At 37.8% G+C, this 16,807-nt stretch overlaps 1 non-coding gene across 1 annotated transcript; it reads right to left on the bottom strand.

The window, feature by feature from the left end:
* Positions 1 to 6,754: 6,754 nt before the first annotated feature.
* Positions 6,755 to 6,827, bottom strand: TRNAI-AAU. Its single transcript has one exon. It is a non-coding gene; the product is annotated as a tRNA-Ile (tRNA).
* Between the last annotated feature and the right edge of the window lie 9,980 nt (positions 6,828 to 16,807).

The raw sequence follows: 16,807 nt of genomic DNA, 5'->3' as shown, positions 1-16,807 counted from the left end.
GTCTTTGGGAAATTGAGTGAAAAGCAGTTCACGGCTGCGTTTCTCTACATAAAGACCCAGAGAAAGCAAAAGAGTTCACATATAACCTCATTAAATAAGACAGCTAGTCTAAGTGGCATCCAAAGCTATTAAACAAACTAGATTGGGCCATAATAATAAGAAACATATTTCACATCTGTTGCGCGGTCCAGGGCTTTTAACAAGCGATCGGCATAGCATCCCCCATCAGTATATCATTGTCAATGGCAGCACTGTCTCAAAAGAAGCACTTATCTCATACACTTTATTGCTTGATAGCTTGCTGATTGCTTTTACAAAGCAATAAATTGATGGCCTGATTCAGTACTGACATTAGGTTATGTTCATTTTCAGTGATTGATGTCTTGAATTAGAACTCTTGTATTCGTCTCTGTTTAGGAATATGAAATTCTAAACAGGCCTGTCTGATGTCACAAATAAAGCCGTATAACTGATGTCAAATGAGCTATATTTATTCATTTAAATAACTAAATGGCTTTTCCCTTTAATAAAATTTTCATAATTTATGTTTTAATGCCTCCATTTCCAATTAAATTGCCTAGCCAAATTTTAGGGAAAAAAACTTGAAAAAAGGTATTGTATGTTTAAAATTTGCAGTTTCAAAGCAGATAAATGAACGAGAGTCCAAATTCAGGATATATAAAATATTAATAAATCAATAAGAAATGTAATTATGTAACTACTTTTTAAATTTAAAAGACAGAATATATTTATTATTTTCCATTCACTGGAATTATTGTTTGATTTTGTAATTTTAAAACAGTCCTGACGCTATAAAGGTAAAAATAAGGAAAATAAAAGAAAAGCAAAGCTGTTGTTTCTGTTTAAATTGTTTCCACCCTTTTTCGGAAAATTTACTTTGGCAAATTTGATTAAAATAGCATTAATATTAACCACATTCCCAAAGAAAGTAGCAAATTCAGTGCTAAGATTGGTAATAGTTCAAGAAAAGCAAATAACAAGTGTATTCTCAACCCAATCTATAAGGACGGAGCAATCTGATGTGTAATCAAATAATCTCTCTAGACCAGTGGTTCTCAACTGGGCAAGATTTTACTCCCAGGGAACGTTTAGAAAATGGAGACAAATTTGACTGTAACAACTGGGGCGTTGCTACTGACACTCAGTGGGTGGCAGCCAGGAACGATGCTAAAAATGTTACGAGGCAGAAGAGGGACATGCCCCTACAGCAAAGAATTTTCAGACCCAATGTGCGCAATGTGCTGGGGCTGAGAAAACTCTCTGTAGACGCTTTAGGGGACCCAGGGCAGATCGCGGGACTCCCTGCTCTCCAGCCCCCCTTATCCCGGTAAAATAGCAAGACAGGTGAACCTTGTCTCGGTGCCTTTATATCTCATCCCTGTGCCCCCATGAGAGGAATAAGAATGTGGCCTATGACCATGGACATGGAACAGGCAGTGATTCAGGGAAAGGATGTTCTCAGTCACAGTAAGTGTAGCAAACTGAGTATCACTGCGCAGCGAAACGGAATCAAGCAAATTAAAAAGGGGGCGGTTACAGGAAGTACGTGAAGAGTTGTGTTGTGACAGTGGTGATTTCATGTTTGGAACTGGGCTGTGGGGACAAGAGGAAAAACTTATGCTTCAGAAAAAGCATTTGAATCCATATTAAGTATATGTGTTAACTTGCAGCTCATTGCGAGAGCACTAATTTATAGCGCCGTCTTCCTTTACGTTTTTGACTGTATCATATACTTCTCTGCACTAGTGTGGGTACAGAATAATCCTCTGTGTGTGTGTATTAAACCTCACGAGAGAGAGGAATGAGACCTATCACGTGACGTTGTGTGTACTAGATGTAACTTTTGTTTTTTTATGGAGGAATAAGTGACAAAATATGAAGATAGAACAAAACTAAAAATGAGCAAACAATATTTCTAATACAGCAGAGTAAAATAACATTTTATTTTAAATAAAGACTAAAAAGAGCAACAGACGTGACACATGATGGAGATGAGGTCTTTATTACATATACGTGGCTGTGGGTTTGGATTACATAGTAAGATAGAATAAAAACCAGTGACAAAGTGCTCAGCCAAGGCAGACTTGACAGAGCCAAAGCTATCTTTGAAACAGCTAATATTTTCTGTTGGAGTCTATCTTTATTTGCACAATTCCTAATTTCTTGTTGCATAGATATTTTATAGACACGTGCATGCATTTTTGCAAGGTTGCTAAAGTTTGTGACAGGGCATTAAAATGTCGCACATGTTAGTAAGCACGTTTATATCTCTTGTGCTTTATTTGTTGTTCAGAAAGTTCCTCCGAAATTTGGAGGAAATTATTCTGCACCAAGAACTAGTGGCGACGTTCAGTTCTTTATGACGAGGTAACGGACATTTCCCTCTGAGATGCTTTAAGCTTTCGTGTTCCCCATGGCGCCAGGCAGGACTGACTGGGGACTTCACAGAGTTTGATGGAGGTTGAGATTCCAGTAGTTTTCAGTAAGGAATTCTTTAAGTGAAGCTTCAAGTAACAAACACGTCTGGGTACGGCCATGTCAGGGATCCCAGACGCAGAGGACAATGGAGACACAGTGAGGGCTTTTATTTTTTTATCCTGCCCCTTGGAGTTTGCCATTATTCTGACTGCCAGAGACTGAGAGCACCAGTGGGGGGAAAGGAGAGGCTATCTTTCTGATCTATCGAATTCCTCCAACACTGGGAAAAGTGGGCTTTTCATGAAATCTATTGCAGAGAAGAGGCAAGGAAGTCACAACTTAGTGTGGATACCTGGCAATCGTGTGAAATACCTAACAGTAAAAGTTTCCTAGAGAAAATGACAGCAGATGGGATTATTAAAGGTTTGATATTTCTAGTTTTTATGGAAAATGTAATTTTCAGTTTGAAATCAAAGTAAATAAATGTGAAGGCTAAAGCAGACATGTAGAAAGGTAAAATTTTGAATGTGTATTTTGGGGGCCAGGTTTATCTTAAATTAAAATCAACTCCTGCGGGGCGATTGAACATCCAACTCCCAGATAGGTTTCCTTTGAAACTAGTCGTTTAAATATGGATATTTGGCAAAGCGGATGTTAAAAATCGGCACATAGGTGACTTAGTTATCATTAGCAGCAAATTACTTCATTAAGACATTTTCTGGTATCTGCACAGTAAAACAAATGCCATCCTAATATATAAACTGTGCAAATACATGAGAAAGCTCTAAACCAGCTGGGTGTGAAAATAGAGAATGGAGTTCTAGGCGTACTGACATTGGCAGAAGAGGAAATAAAAGGAAAAAAAGACACAGATGGAAGAGAAACACTGCCGGGCAATCTGCCACCCACCGCCGGCCCCTGCTTCTCACACCATCTCCCAGGCAGAGAGGACCACCCTGCGCCCAGAGCTGAGCAGTAACTGCACACGCGCTGACGTCACCTCCGAGGCTGCTTCCCCCACGGATGCACAGGACAGGACGGCCATTCATGTCTCTGAATTCTGTCACTTTCTGCCTCCCTTGTGTCACATGGCGCAATCTGTCTTACAGTTCCTTTTGTACATTTTCTATCATCTCACCTAGATCGCTATCTCTAGGAGGGCAGCCTTTGAATTTTTCATCATTTTATCCCCTTGGTCCTTCACAGAGTACTCTGACCACAGTGGATTCTTCAACAGTGTTGGTAGAATAAACGGATGGTAAGAAAGAATTGAATAGATGGGAGTTAGATTTACACTTGAAACATGTGAAATGTCTGAAGACGCTGGCAAGCTTGCTTCAAGTCTTTGAAATTATACGTGGTTTGATATGCCTCTCCCATTTGGTAGCCCTCACGGAGATCAAATACTGAATTCCATATGGCAAGGAACCTGTGAATTAGGTTTCTGAACATTAAAAAGTACTAATGTTAATAAACAAGGAGGTAGTATATCTTGACTCGTGTGCAGGGTATATGTTTAAATCCAGTATTTTAGATAATACAACACATAGTGAACTGAAGGAAGTTTAAAGTAGTCTGGGAGTCTGAGACCCATGAGACTACCACCATTCTCTTCATGCATTTTAAAAATATTTAGTCGCTGTTCTATTTTAATAAATAAGCATAGTGTACACCTACATAGGCTTTAAAAAAGCATCTCTAGCAGTCAAGAAAAAAATACTATAAATAGTTGCTTTGTATTATTATGTATAATATATGGAACATACCAGTTAATGCCATTTGTGCTGCAAGTGTACTGAGACAAACATTTTGATATTAAAAAGGCAATTTCAAATGTGCTTGAGAATGAAATGTTAACCTGCTGGAACATTCTAGAAAGAGTTGAGTTGTCTTGTAAAATGCAAAGATGTGTCCTTTTGTGAACCATTCTATCAGGTAGCTTCAAATTTTAACTTTAACTTACTTTGCTTACAGACATTTGGAAAACATCACAAGCTGTTCCTTCCAATTACATGTGTCAAACTATTAGCAAAGAAAATTCAGTATCAGGCAATGGGCTTCCCTTTTCTCTTCTCAGGGAAGGACCATTTTTACTCAACTTATGAATATCATTTTGAAACTCATGAAGGGATAGTAAATGGAATTAAGATCGATTTGGAATGGCTCAAAATGAGCATGAATAGGAACCTTCATTTTTTCTTATACAATATAGAATGTTCTAATCAAAGAAAGGGCATTTTCTTTGTCTGACTTCACTCCTCCTATATATGCAAATATTATGTTAATAACATGAGCTTTAGTCCTAAAGGTAACTAATAAATAAAGTATCAAAATTGTCATGAGAATAAATGCAAAAAGGCACAAGTTTTTCGATGTGCAAATTGTTAGATAGAACACTGACATAAAATGAAAAGTAGATACTGTTTAGATATACCTCTAATGAGATTCATATTTCAATGTCCTCAATGAAAAAAAAAATTAAAGGAAAGAGAAATCAGAGAAAATGTGGCAAAGATAGAAAGAACCAAAGACTACGACCCCCCAAAATGGAACTAGCCATGTATTTTATAAGATTGATAGTGTTTCTCATAATGGTACCCAAATGAGAACATATTCTTTATAGCCAATAAATTCACTTGGCATTCCGTAAGTTGTGATTTTATTATTTTTATTTTCAAGTGTCTATTTATTTTCTATACACAACCTTCCTCCTTCAACCTCATGTTCAATCTCTTTTGAGTTTTATCCTGTTAGCACACATCTGACCATTCAATTGTTCTGTTAAGGATCAAAGGCAAGTTACTTCGAAAAAAATTTTCTTTATTGAAGTATAGTCAGTTTACAATATGTCAATTTCTGGTGTACAGCTTAATGTTTCAGCCATACATTTACTTGCATATATTTGTTTTCATATTCTTTTTCATTATAGGTTACTGTAAGATATTGAACATAGTTCCTGTGTTATGTGGAGGAAACTTGTTCATCTGCATCTTTTTTTTTTAGATTCCACATAAGAATGATCTCATATGGTATTTTTCTTTCTCTTTCTGGCTTACTTCACCTAGAATGACAATCTCCAGGTCCACCCGTGTTGCAGCAAATGGAGTTATCTTATTCTTTTTTATGGCTAAGTAGTATTCCAGTGTGTGTGTGTGTGTGTGTGTGTGTGTGTGTGTTGTAGCACAACTTCTTTATCCAGTCATCTTGTCAATGGAGACTTAGGTTGTTTCCATAAGACAAGTTAGTTTTGCATTTCCTGCTTCATCTTCTGGATTTGACAGTTTTTGTTTCAGGGTACCTTTGACTACACACATAGAAGTCAGTGCCTTCCATTCCCTCACTCATTGTGCAGGTGGGTTGTTACAAGAGGGCCTCTGTTTCCTAAAAATTCCTATAGATATATTTAGTCTCTATGTTTTTTATTGTTTAACATAATCATTGAATGATAAGTGAAGAATATTTTGAGTACTTTGATCCATAGTTAGGATGGATGCTAATCTTGTGTCATAAGCCCCTTTATCTTCCTTGTCATAACCTGTCTCCCACTCAACACCTGCGCACACACACACACAGGCTACATATAGAAGTTAGCATTTAATGGTTTATGTGAACAGTCGTCTATCCCAAAGGAAGACTGAAAAACTGAATCAAGAGTTTGTCCCTGAAAGTCACAATAATACATCATTTTAGAAGTTAAAAGAAAGCAAAGGCATAGGAAAGATATTTTGACTGGTATAGATAGTAAGAATTTTCCAAATTAGAAGAAGAAATATTTATTTTTCACTGGACTTTGGATAATGACAAGAAATGTTATGTAACCCCTTGTTATTCAATATTTTTCATAAATTCAATGAAACAAGGAAAGTAAATTACATGTTTTTATTTTCCTTTTTCAGAATAAAATGTTGCCATTCAACTTAAAGCAAAATAATCATCAGAAGTCTAAAATAATTTATAAATATTGCTAAACAAATTCTATGATTTTAATAAATAATGCCAACAACAAGGCAGAATGTATACTATGGCAAAAAAGTTCTAATTTAAAATATTACCAAAAATTATTTTCTATATTTTAATACTCTATTAATTATAATTTATTTTCTTGATTGTCAGAAAAAATGATTACATTAAATGTACACAACTCCAATATCTTATCTTTGTAAATACTTAAAAAGAACTATCTGTCACATATAAGGAATTAAATTACTTTCCTATTAAGATTTAGGTTAATAATACACCTGTAGGATCTATTTGGCAATTAGGTTTTTTCACTTTTTTGCGGGCGGAGGGTCATTACATTTATTTATTTATTTGATGGAGGTACTGGGGATTGAACCCAGGACCTTGTGCATATTAAGCATATGCTCTACCACTTGAGCTACACCCTCCCCCTCTGCCAATTGTGTTGTTTCGAAAGGATAACAGTGGATGACTACAAATATCCAAGATAGGAACACAACATAGTAAAAAGTCAGAGTTCTTTGTTCAATTTTCCCTTTCAGATTTACAGGCACTGCATCAAAACTGCATGAGAGAACCAGAAATGAGGGGAATGGGTCGTTTTGTTTATTTGTGGATTGATCCAAACCATAAGACTTTTATTTTAGTATACGCTCATCGAGGTTTGCGTTCATAATAATTATTTTCATGTGATAAAGGTATCAAGGCACATCGGAAGTAAACACATTTTATAACTATCTACTTGTGGGTCTTATCTTTTCTCATTTCCCTTTTACTTTTGGATACTTTGAGAAATTTATGAACAGAAATGGAAAAAAGTGGTCTGAGGATATTTGTAATACATAATTCCAGTGAGGAAAATGAGAAAAAAATGAGGTTCCAAGTTCACAAGCTCATCCAGGGGTAAGAAAGGGTTTTAAAGAAATTCCCTAAGAAGCAGAAAATGTCTGCAGCGCATGCAATGTGTCCCACTTCTCCCCAACCCATTATTTTCCCTCTGATCGGCATATAAAGCAATGAGTTACTCAGATCTCAGGGAACAGAAGTACCGTTTCCGTTCCCCCATGCTAAAAGAGCAGACAAGGTGAGATTCTGGATCAAAGCAACAGGAACAACCAAGCAAATCTGACTCGATTATGTCTCTGTTCCCATCTCCTAAATAACCAGGAGTAAATAAATAACTAAAACAGCCACCTCTGCCCTCTCAGAATGGATGAGGAAATCGCACACTTGAAAGCATTCCTACCATAAAACCTGCATCTCGATCCATCCTCAGCCTTCCCTTGGGGAGAGAGAGCTGTTCATAGAAATCCATTTAAGTCTTCCCGCCCACATATAATTCTTAAAACCCCCCTCCCCTTCCTTACCTCCCTGTCTGCTTACTCACCAAAGGTAAAGGAGCTCAATTCTCAACAGGCGCACAAGAAATGAAGACTGTAATGCAATCGCACATGATGCCTTCATGAAAAGGCTCAAAGAGAGCAGTCTCCTTCTGTTACAAATGTTTTGCATTTCCTCAAAGAGCGTTTATCAAAATGCATGCATTTTAAAATACCATAGGAGATCTGTTCAAAGATGATGAATTGTTTTCCAGTCGCTTAGCTCAAAGCATTTCCTTTTATCCAAGGAAGACATTACCCAGGGGGCACTAGGTTTAGCTCTCTAACAAACAATGTTCTGAGTCTCTTGCCAGGTAGTGGCAAATACCGCCTTCCCAGCTTACGAGCTTTAGGGCTCCAGCTACGGGAACTGCCGTTCACCCGTGGATCCTTCAACCCGCGCCTCCACACACTCGCCGCAAGGCTTATGATGAAAGGCTGCACTAAGTAAACCTGAAAATCCCGCCTAAGCTAGTAAGAAACTCAAAGCAACTAAAAGATGATTCATGGCTCAGAGCATCATTTTTTATTTGCAGGAGACTGGAGAGTCATGGCTGAAAGTGAAGGCTGTGTGAGTAAGACAAAAAGAAGGAAGAGGAGGAGGAAGCAGATTATATGAGATTGTAACTTAGTTCTTTCTATTATAGTTTTCTTAAGGGTACCTTTTTTTTAGTCTATCTCAGTGTGGTAAAGGTCTCATTTTATTGTTTGATGCTTGACGGATGAGGGATTTCAACTCTCACCCCACCCTCTTCCCTCTGTGCCCCACGCGTGGGCAGCACAGAGGTAACCTGAGTGCTCGCTGCTCTGCCTTCAGCAGGAGATTCAGACCGCAGACCTCTGACCCCAGGAGGGCCCTCTCATCCCAGCCCCAGCCTCTCATCACAATAAAAGCCCCCAACTACTTCTCCTTCCCTTCTCTCTCAAGCAATTTTTAGACAAGCTTAGGAGATTTGGCCTGTTTTCCTCAGAAGCCTCACTATGTGAGTAACAACACTTTTTATCCTCTTGGTCTGTGTGTGACTTTATCAAACTTGGCGTCTTAACCAAGATCTTGAATGAGAGCCCATCCTGCTTCCTCAGGTTGCGCACAAGATTTAGACAGATCATTTAAAATTCACTGAATTATTTTTATCTTAATCATATAGACTACAAATTTAGGGATGTCATTCAAATTCGAAATCAATAAATTCCTTTCTGGTGCATTCTCTGGAGCCTAAAACCTAATCCAAAATGTTGCAGATAATGTTATATTAATTTTGTGCATAAATTGAAGCCACACTATTCCAAGAGAACAGATGTGGCCTTATCAAATGCGAGCTATTTACAGTTACATACAAGCAGTGATTTTGAATTAGAAAATCAGAAATAGACCAGCCTTCACAAAGTTTGCAAACCAGCCTTCAATAAACCCAATCCATGGTAGGATTAAGGTGATTTATAACTAGCTTAATCCCTGACAAAAACAAAGGAAAAAAATCTGTTTTGCAGGAGAACAGCATTTTTCAGAGCCTAAACTGTGTATACATTCTTTCACACACATAATCTAACATGGAATCAAAGGAAACTACCAATAACATTAAATGACTAAAGATAAAATCATTTAAAAAAGCAGCCCATGGACACAGTCACTGGACATTCCAGTTACTAGTTATTAGATACAGATTGTAAATAAATTGTGAAAAATATGTTTAAGAAAATAGAGAACAGTGTCTAACATTTCAGGTAGGTGTAGAAATAAAAATCAAATTGAAGTGTTCAGCCTGGAAAGTACAATAAGTGAAATTAAAAACTTCATAAATAGGTTAAACAGAATATTAGACATAGCTGAAGAGAAGGTTAGTTAACTTGAAAATATATCTGTAGAAATTGTCCAGAGAAAAAAACTAGAGAGGGAGAGAGAAATACAGAACATACAGAAAGAATCAACGTGTAACAAGTATATAATTATAGTCTTAGAAGGAAAAGGGAAAATGGAGGAGAAACAGTATTTGCAGAGATAGCTACTGAATATTTCTAGAACTAATAATGATAGACTTTAATTCTTAGACTCAAAAGTGTTACAGCCTTCACCAGGATAAATACAAAGAGACATTACACAGAGGCAATTTCTCTTAAGTCTTCTCAAAATTAGTGACAAAGGAAAAAATGGAAAAGAACCGGGGGAAAAATAGACACGTTATCTTCAAACGAGAGACAGTAAGGATGAAAGATAAAATTACAGCGGAATGAATGACATGTTCAAAGTGTTTAAAGGGAATCAGTGCCAGTCTAAAATGCAGCAAACCCACTTTCCAAAAATGGAAGCGTGATAAGTTAATACTCAGACACACAAACACAAAGTGCATTTCTCAGAAACGAAGCCATAATGAGGGGAACATAAAAGGGGCTTGCTAAGGCACAATGAAAGTCATCTGTATGACATTAGGGAAATGCGTGAAGAAAAGAGGTACCTCAAAAAACGATAAATAATGTGAGGACATCTAAATAAATGTCATGTGTAAATAATAAGAATTCATTGAAAATTTCACATAGCAATAGAATGAAAATGAAAACAACAGAAGGAAAACTTGGAGGGTGAAAAATGGCGTTGACATGCCATAAGATCCCTATTGACTGAAACGCATCACCCGGACACACAAGCCCCCTCTTTGGCCCCCCATCTTGTCCAGGAGGTCCCCCGCCCTCCTCCCATTCTGCACGGTGGCCCCTGTGACGTAACTGTCTCATACTGAATAGTCTCATACTGTGAAAGGCTGCTTCTCTGTGCATCACTGCCTCTTGGGGCCATAACTTTGCCATTGATCAGATCCCAGATGCCCTGAGCCCTGGACAGGGGGGTGCACTGCTTTGAATATTTGCTGTAGCCATAAGTTCCAGAAGCTTCACGTTTATTCAGAGTCCTTGCTTTTGTCTTTTCTCTTGACTTTGGGCTCCCCTAAATAATCCCCTGAAGACTTGTTGGTGGGGAGGTAAGGTGTGGAACAATAGGCTCATCTGTATTTCCCGAAATACATTCTAGCCTTGCAGGAGGTCTGTGTCTTAGGACTATGGCTTTTGCTGGTGCTTTTCCAGTGTGTAGGCTTTTTCCTCTGGCCCTCTTTCCTTCTCCATCTGTGGTGTTCCCAACCTCATCACTTGACTTTCTTCCCCATTTTGATGATGCTCTTCCCTGCTTAGGTGAAAAAGGAAAATTGAAGGGGGCTAGAGTGAGCGGAACATCTCTTATCAACCGGAAATGCTCATGCATTTTCCGTGTGAAATCAGCTTTTTGTGAAGGAGGCTCTGTGTACTTCTCACGGTGATCTTCCTGATATCTCCACCGTGAGAATGTGCTGGATTCCCGAGGCCAAGCCCACGAATGCGTGGGGGCCCCTCCAGGACTCATCTCGGGAGCTTCCCCCTGCCCTTCCCGTCCACGCAGCCCCTAGAAATCCATCAGATGCCCACTGAAGCGTTCTGTCTGTTTACATCGCCAACAGCTCCTTTTCCAGGTAAGCAGATCTTGGCTGTGACTTTTTACAGATTTTGGCAGTAGGCCCTACAAACTCAGTTCTCTTGATGGGTCCGAGAAAAGTTATTGATTCTCAGTATATCTAGCTTTTTCTTACGGTAATTACAGGAATGATGACTTTGAAACTTTTTACATGTGGGAGCTCCGGGAATCTGACTCTTAAAGCTGCTTTCCAGCTTAAAACCAACACCGTATTTTCCCTAAAATCTTTTGCTTTCTCTTTTCTCAGTGGCAGTGATCCTCAACTTCAAGGTTTATTTTTAATAAAGTAAAGGGAATGTAAATTAAAGATGAGAAAGATAACTAAGAATTGGAATAACAGATCCTATAGTACGTTAAATGATTTAATTCTACTGTCTACTGGTACCACTCTCAGGAATGATCTGATTAATAAGAGGTGTATGGGAACAAGCGGACCTGTGAGTACTGTTGGATGAGAACTTTGCTATTAATGATTGTGGTGGTAGGCAGGGTTCAGAACTCAGTTTGAGGGGAATTTGGAAAAGACTGTCTTGAAAAGATGATTCTACAGTACAGTCTGGAGTTGCCAGAGAAGACAGGAAAATTGTTTGCAGAGATTGCAAAATATACCAATGGTCACAGAATTGAGGGATTATAACATAAGCTTAAGGAATACATATATATATGTATACACACACACACATATATATAGAGAGAGGGAGAATATATATTATATATAATATGTATATTACCTAATATTTAAAATAAATATCAGCAGGTGATCACTTAAAGTCCCAGGTGTATGCACATAAAATTGTTCCATTGTTAGAGTATCTTTTCACTCAAAAAATAGATTTTGGTATAAGAGGATGAAAACACACCTCATCAATATACATTTTCCAGCAAAGTCGTTGGGTAGAGTTTGGTCTGTTCATTGAATAAAGGAAAATCAAAACAAAGAGCCAGCCTACGTCAGGAACACGTCTGTCTAGCATCCCGTTATAAACTGTTAAAAGCAACAACTATGAAGCGCTGGTCCATCTCTGGTTGGGCTCAAAAACACTTTGTAACAACTATTTGTCAAATGTCTACTTTCTGTGAAACAGTATGTTTGGCAAACTCAGGGAGAGGCAAGTATGACTTACACATAAATCATGACAACAAAATCTGTCTCCTCAGGGAATGCTAATTCTACTCTGAGAAATAGCCGAGAACACACACACATACACACAGGAAAATCTTCACACGTGTTAATGAAAAGTAACTTTACTTAAAGAATTTACAAGTAACTTCTCTATGAAAAATACAAATAAAAGTTCCTCAAGAAAAATTTTTTTAAAAAAATAGTGAATACTTTGAAAACTATTTACACATTAAATGTTTAGATTTTTTTGAGAGTTCCTTAAGTGTTTGGTATGAAGCTACAATCCCCTGGGTTTTCTTCTACTGGTAATTCTGTGTCATTTTATCCAGTGATAAATGAATTCTTCAGACTTTTTGTTAGGGATCCATTTTGGAAATAGTCAAGTGAAGCGCTATCACCACTATCTAGTGAAAAATACAATTTAAAAGTGTGAATGCAGACAACCTCTAAAATATTGGTTTTCAAAAATTGTTAATGAAGGTTGGATTCTTAGGGGAGAGAAATAGCTCAGTGGCAGAGCACATGCCTAGCATGCACGAGGTCCTGCATTCAATCTCCAATCTCTCCATTAAAAAAATAAAATAAAGTAAAAACATTTTTAAAATATGCTGAATTTAAAAAGAGAATGGATTCTGATAATAGCAATTCATGGATTATATATTATATACCAGTGCCGTTGTGCTTTAAATATATCTGATATAGATGTCATGGAAGATTGGCAAACTGGTTATTATTAATCTCGTTTCAGAGTTGGTGAAAATGAGAGTAGGTAAGTCATCCAGAGTCACTTAGCTAGAGAGCAGAAAATGTGAAATTTGACACCCAAGTGTGTCAACCCCAGATTCACGTTGTTCACCAGTACGTCACACACCCCTTTGGAGGGGGCGATAGGAAACACAGTGCATACTCAGTATTGTCTATCGATTCACACGCTCAATTTGAAAGAGAAAAAAATGACATATGACAGTAGCAGAAGCGTCCCAGGATTTTGGGGGGATTTCCCCAAGATATTTTAAAAACTCCTTGACATTTTGAAACATCCTAGCCCCAAGTGAGAATGGCGAGTGGGAGAGAGTCACATATTTAGTTAGAGGGGGGCAGGGAAGGGTGTCCTCTGTGCGGTAGCTCATTGCCCCAGGCTGGGTGGTTTCTCCTCTTCCATTTGTTACCAACCACCAGGGATGTAACTTGCGCGTCTGCAGCCCATTCCCTGCTCCTCCCCAGAGGCACACACCCTTGCTGGCTGCGGCTTGTTCCGAATCGGTAGATTATGTGCAGGCCTTGGGGGATCAGTTTCCCGATCCAACTGTAACCCTTGACTCTGGGTCACTTTCTTTGCCGGGCATCCACCATTTCTGGCCCTAAACATTCTCTGGCATCTCTTTCAGTAGAAGTACTGCCATGCGTGTGTTTTTGAGTTGTGGTTTCCTTTTCCAAGTGAACCCTGTCATTTTCCCATCCTTCAGTGGCTCCTCTTGACTTTGGTAGACTATAGGATCTCCTTTTTTTTTTTTTTTTAACAGAGACCACGCATAATTACTTGCATTCGTTACTGTTTTAGGTTTGGAGCAGATGCTAGAGGTGACTCCACTTTAGCTCAAGTATCAGCTCTTCCTGCCTGATTAGTTCCCACGCCTCCCTTCCAGATTCGCAGCAGCTGACATGCATTTTGAAATCTGTGATTACTTTCTGGTACGTAGTGTTCCGATGGCACTCTTTATTTCTCTCTATTAACTGCGCTTATCACTTACAATAGAACTACTTCCGCCCGTCTGAATCCTCTATTAGGCTTTAAGCTTCTGGTTCAGAGACTGTCACTGTCTATATTCTTATCTAAATCACAGTCTCTAATACAAAATTCTTATTATAAACATCTTTTGAACTTTTAATACAGAGAGGATATAACGTGAAACGTTGAAACAATTAACATTTATTCAGTTAAAAAGTTAATTAAAGTAAAATAATTGGTGTCTGTAATATTTTTCTTGCATTTAAATATTCATATTTATACTCTTTTCAGTGGAGTATTTTTATTATAAAATAAATAATGGTAGGTAAATAAAAAGTAGACTATTTGCTCTGGAACTAATTGAAATAAATGCCTAGAGTCCTTTAACGTTATAAAACTTCCAGTGAAAGCTATCTTGGCTTGTAATTTAGATTTACTCTTGTAAGTGAAGGAAAAAAAAAAAAAAGAAAAACTTACCAGTCTCTTCCTTCCCAAAGGGACAGTTAGAGAGCAGTATATTCAGCAATAGTGATAGGAAATATTTTCTTTATGTGGATGCTGTGCAGGGAACAATGGTAATTACCAGTCTGGAGGTGAGTTAGAAAATCACTGACAGTAATAAGATACAACTGAACTCTACCTCTGGGAAAGACATTACAACACAACACAAAATCAAAAGCTCTCTAGGCAGAAATAAGCAATCAAGTCACAGACACTGAGTTGGAATGCTACGCTATCAGAATAAAGACCCCTGTGTTGAGCGTACCCTGAAGTTAGTATACTATTTCTCGCTTTGTTTTGTGGTATTGTTTGTTTGTTTTTCCTTATGGAAACTGTTTTTTTTTTAAAAAATATTTTTAATTGAAGTATAGTCAGTTACAATGTGTCAATTTCTGGTATGAAGCATAATGTCCCAGTCATGCATATATGTACATATATTCATTTTCAGTGTTCTTTTTCATTAAAGCTTATTACAAGACATTGAATATGGTTCCCTGTGGTATATAGAATAAATTTGTTTTTTATGTATTTTTATATGTAGTGGTTAAAAAATGCTCAATATTGCTAATTATCAGAGAAATGCAAATCAGAACTACAATGAAGTATCACCTCACAGCCGTCAAAATGGACATCCTTACAAACTACAGAAACATAGTGGGGGGAAGGCTTCGTGGGGGAGGGTATAGCTCAGGTGGTAGAGCACATACATGAGGTCCTGGGTTCAATCCTCAGTGCCTCCTTTAAAATAAATAAATAATAAATAAATAAATAAATAAATAAATAAATAAATAAATAAGCAAACCTAAGTCTCCCCCCTACCCAAAGGAAACTGAAAAAAAAAAAAAAAAGTCCACAAACAACAAACGCTGGAGAGGGTGTGGAGAAAAGGGAATGCTCCTACACTGCTGGTGGGAGTGCAGTTTGGTGCAGCCGATATGGAAAACAGTATGTAGATTCCTCAGAAATCTAAAAATAGACTTACCCTATGATCCAGCAATCCCATTCTTGAACATATATCTGGAGGGAACTCTAATTCGAAACTCTTCTGATAAAATTACCTGTACACTTTCAGGAATTCAATAATGTGATTTTTTTTTTTTTTGGTCCAAGTCACATTGGAGTTCATCTAGTCCTGTCTTTTTAACAAGGTTGAAGGCAAAGACGAGAGCTCAGCTGACGTGGTAAAGCCAGACCTAGACGCAGGCGTCTTCTCTTCCAGCCCAGCCCAGGCGTTTCTCAGTCACTTGTAAAGGGAACCATTAACATCACCGTCATCACCTTCTTATGTTTCTTTTCGGCTTACTTTTTAGAATATACTTAGAGAATATACTTTTAACAAACACTAGTCGAAACCCCTGAAATACTACTTCCCAAAAAAGACTGAAGACAGAGGAATATAATCCAGAATATTCCCCAAAGAGCCAGAGTATTTCTCTCCTGAAGACACACACGATGGTGGATTATTGGCCCAGAAAAGGAAAGGGGGCGGGTACTTTTCACCAGATGGCAGAAGGTGCTTTAACTTTTACAGATCAGGGGGCAGTCCAAAACAGACGCGTGACAAAGACCAGCAGGATGGGACTGTAGTTGAGGAATAAAGACCATGAGAAAGAATGAAGAAAATGAGGGCAGACACGACAAGGAAAAGGAACAATGGGTCCCAAGTCAGATCACAATGGAGCAGGAACTTTTACACCCACAAGTTCTTTTTACCACATTTTTGTTCTCCTTTAAGAATGTAAGCATTTTACTTAAATTTGCAGCTGCATGTGGCCCACAGACATTTCATTTTATGTCTTCAAATATCTTGAAAAACAGTAAATCATATGTTGAAAACTTTACTGAAATAAAGTCAAAAATTGTTACGTACCAAAAATTAATAAACAAGTGAATAAAATATGCATTGTTTTTGAGTCTCCGGTCACATAATAAACCCTAGAGGCCAGGCTGTAGTCCTTCCTCTCTCCTGTGATGAAAACATGGTAATATATGAATATATAATATCTAGGTATATATTGCCCTACAACTGACCTGTATATGATGTGCAGATGCTACTCTGGAAATAATTTTTTTTCATATTGGTTTGAATCTAAAAGAAGAGTTTTAGAAATGAGTAGTTAACTTCTCGGAAGCACTACACCAACATTAGCAGAACTCTGCAGTATCACCTTACATGTTAA

The sequence above is a fragment of the Camelus ferus genome, chromosome 30, assembly GCF_009834535.1.
Source record: "Camelus ferus isolate YT-003-E chromosome 30, BCGSAC_Cfer_1.0, whole genome shotgun sequence".
NCBI lineage: Eukaryota > Metazoa > Chordata > Mammalia > Artiodactyla > Camelidae > Camelus > Camelus ferus.
This window is presented reverse-complemented; position numbering and strand designations above follow the sequence as displayed.